We start from the raw sequence: 4290 nt of genomic DNA, 5'->3' as shown, positions 1-4290 counted from the left end.
TCCCTTCTCCTCTTGGGGAGATGTTGGTGCACCTCATATGGCCACATTGTCCCTTCCAGGACTGATAATTGGCCTGCCGGTATGGCTTTTCTCGACCTCTATCGTTCAAAACACCGTGATTCCTGAGCAATGAAATCAACAACCAGATGATATTGGAGTTACCCCCCAACCTTCTACTTCGTTTGTTTATCCCTCTCCTTCTTCCTCTTCGCTTGGTGAAGCTGGTAAAACTAAAAACCAAGTAACTGAGAAGAAGAAGAAAGGGAAGGAGAAGAAGAAGAAGAAGCCAACGGAAAAAGGGGGAAACCAAGCATTGTCTAGTGAAAATCCACACACTGCATTGTCCAAACCTAAATCTCCATGTGTCATTTGCAAAGGGGACCACTATCATCGAGATTTTCCTTGCATCCCACGGATATTAAGGGACTAGTCTCCTCGCTTGCACAATCTGGTGTCATCAACCTCTGACAATCATGTTGAGAGTACATCGTCAACTAGTGAAAACGAAGCCAATGGATAGAAAGGAAGATCTAAATTTCCTTGTAGACTGTGTGAAGGCGATCATGCCCTCCACTGTTGTCCCTTCTTGGATGAAGCTAAAAGATTCTTGGACAACTGCCCTGCTTCACTGCAGTGACTTCCTCCTGGATACAAGAAACTCTTGTCGAGTCCATCGCTAGTTGAAAATCCAACTGGAACACCTTAGTTGTCGGTCGAAGCACCTATCATTGAAGATAAACCCTCTGAGTCCACACCAGACCAAAGTCAATAGGTTGAGACGGCAGTCGACCCAATGTTGTCTTCAAAGGATCCCCCTTTAGATGATACTGTCACCAAAGAGAATGAGAACGACACCGTTCAAATTCTTTTCTTAAACACAGACTCCGATGAACATGGGGGCAATCTACCCATTCCTTTACCATAGGAAGGAAGTTCGTTAGAGATTTATAAGGCCATTTATTTGGTCCCACCTCCATGCAATCTAGTCGTTTCCTTCGATTGGAATCTACTAGGCAGACCCCACCTACCATCTAATGTACCATTCCGGATCATAGTACAAGCTTACAGAATGATCATGGTTAGTACTATTATAGATGAAGGGGCTTCTGTGAGTATCCTTTCCTCAACTTCTTGGAAAGTGCTTGGTTTGCCATCGCTTCTGCCTGAGATTCAAAATCTGACAGGCTTTAACAAAGGAACCAGTTGACTGTTAGGGATCCTTCCAAATTTTCCTATAACTTTGAGAAGGAAAACCGTTCATCTAAATGTGATGGTAGTCCAAGTACCTTTAGATTACAATCTACTCCTTAGGCGTGACTACATTTATAGCATGGGAGTTATTGTTTCTTCACTCCTTCGAGTGATGTGTTTTCCGCATGAAGGCAGAGTGGTCCATCTCGTAGATCAGTTTTCATTCCCCGGGTCACACATAGCTAATAGTCAAATTCCATCCCTAACTGGTATTTTTACGCAAGGAATGTCTCATCAATCTCCAGTCCATCCACCTGGTAAGCGCGAGTGATTCGGTGATTGTGACTGAAACCCAGGGGGCATGCACCCTGGTCTGCTTCGGCAGGAAAAATTTAGGAATAGTGTAGGTTTCCGCGAAGGATATATGACTAGTTTGACACACCCATCTGTTTAGGAAAATGGGATTAGACTGGAATAAGATTCCCTCGTCAAGGTTAGGTGATTGGAACTTGAATCACCTTCGTCCATTTCGATGGACAAAGCCCAGGAAGTGTTTTTGTCTGCTGCGCAGGTGGAACCATCTTGTGGATGCAAGAACTTCTGTATGGTAACCTGGAAACTCTACTTCTCTATACCTGGGGGCATGCAAACCTTTTTGCATGCAAATGAAAAACAACAATTTATTTTCTTAGTTTGTAGGTTCTTAACCCTTTAAACTCGTAGGTTGTTCGTTTCTATCTTGCATAACAAAAGGCTCCGGAGCAAAGTTTCGAATGGGGCAATCTCCCTAAAACATGAACCTATCGATGAGACATCCTTATTATACGACTGACACGAGCAGTTTTACGTGAAGATCTAGCTCGTTAAAAAATAAACCTAGCAATGAGCATATGTTCCACCAGAGTTTAAGCTCATTAAAAAATGAACCCACCTTCGGTAAATAACCATTGCGATCACATAATTATTAGCTTTTGTGCCTTGGTCATGTTCTTACCATCACCTCCACTCTTTTTAGCCGATCATACGCCTCCATTTGATTGTTTACCCCTTTTGAGGAACAACTGCGACGAGTGATTCTATTAGCCATCTTCTTTACACTGCTGTGATTGAAAAGTTCCAAACCTTACCTGGAACTAGATGCTATTCGAAAACATCACTTGTTCCTAAAAAAACGAGTCTCCTTTAAGCTCTTTTCATCTGACTCGTAAAATATGAAAATATTGCAGAGAAATTGGCCTCTACAGCTCGTTAAAGTGATTGGAAGTGCCATCCCTCATCTAGATTTTAATCTTTTTGGACCTGAGGGATCATTACACAAAAAGATCGAGTGCTTGTCTTGTTCGGCTCGTTAAAACTATCGAAAAGTCATCCCTTTCATATTATTTTATACTTTTTCTGACCTAAGGGATTATACTAGGAAAAAGGATTACTGGAGTTTCCTTTCCGTCTCTTTTCAGGCTCTCTAAAACTGAAAAGGACCGAGTTATCTTTGTCGTTAAACTCGTTAAAACAATAGCGACAAACTTGTCCATGCAGACAAGAGCGAGTTTCATTGTCGCTAGGCTCGTTAAAACATAGCGACGGGTTTTCCCGAAGGGAAAATTATAGAACAAGCATATGTTATCCTCCTCAAGCTTGAAAAAAATAAAGAGGTACTGGTCAGCAATGACTGGGGAAAATTTGGGAAGAAAACTTGAAGAAACTTAATTGGTAGTAGGTCGCTCTTAAACATGACACTTTCACTCCATCACCATGATTGAGTCGGGTTGGGTTATTCCATTCACCGGTCATATCACCATTGGTCCTCCGTACCATCCATTTTTGGGGTTAACGTTACCAATCCATTTTAGTGTCACCGATATGTTCAAGAGAAGTCGCTCAGAGAATTCACCAACCCATCTTATGTCTCATCCGTTGCAATACCTTCACTCTTCATTTTTTCATGACCGCCACCTTGAACCTTGTATCATCAGAACGTTTTCACCTCAACAAAATCATTTTCTCCATTTCATGTCGTAGATGTGGGATTCATTAAGGCCCTATTACGATAGGTCACTTCTTGTCGACATCAGCTCATTATCCAAGAAGTCGACTTAGGAACAACCCTTTCATTACTTTGAAACTTGCATGCCTTAATGGCAAGTTTCTCACTTCCAGCGACAGGTTTACGTCAATGGCCTTCGACCGAAAGATTTTGCATGGTGTTCGACATTGACTCATGTATTCACGCCACGTGAATTGTACTACAGTACCTTGAGGGTCATTATCATTATCGGTGATTCCTCTCGCGCCTGTTAATAGCTTACATCATTGGCTGGTAATCAGGTGATGTCTTTCCATGTTCAACTTCGGAACATATTTTCACATGGATCGACTTTTACTTCAGGTGAAGATTGAACGAGTTTTGAAGACCCCAGATCTAGTTTCATCCATTCGGGCTACGATATATTCAAGAAAATAAAGACATCAATTGTACATCATAGCTGCACAGATAATCATCCAAGCTAAGGGATGATGGCTCTACCAGAATCATTAGTTTTCCACACAGACGGTTGTCTGTCCTATGTACATGAAAATGAATTTATAAAGTTGAGCATGGGAATGCCCGCCTCAGCCAGATCATGAAAATATTATGAAGATAATGTATTGTATTGTATCTTATTACAGGTCACCTTCCAGTTCGAAAAACCTTAGATCCTCATGATAAAGCATTTCACCCGACATCAGAAGATTTATGACCTCATGCTTTAGGGGGAAACTGTTATAGACATATTTGGGCACTGCAACCCCAATTGCATATGTCCATAAACCAAGGGTTTCTAAGTCCCTAAAAGTGTTGTTTCATGCCCTAAAGGAGCAAGGTCAGGTGATTACATCATCTCCCAGAAGTTCTCCCTGAAAAACTACTCAGAACTAGTCAAAACAGGACCATACAGACTACTCAGTGATAAGGATGTGATGCATCTCACTTACCACATGCAAAAGTGCGATGCATATTGAAAAGCCCTTCTGTAGGGTGCGATGAGCAAGAGCAGACAAATGGAAGAAGCAGTTGGCTAGGTGGAAACATAGAGAATCTTCTAGAAACTACCCATTTGA

This window comes from Pinus tabuliformis, chromosome Q, assembly GCF_031772625.1.
Source record: "Pinus tabuliformis cultivar Carrire ecotype Pingquan chromosome Q, CPIR1, whole genome shotgun sequence".
In the NCBI taxonomy this organism is placed as follows: Eukaryota; Viridiplantae; Streptophyta; class Pinopsida; order Pinales; family Pinaceae; genus Pinus; species Pinus tabuliformis.
This window is presented reverse-complemented; position numbering follows the sequence as displayed.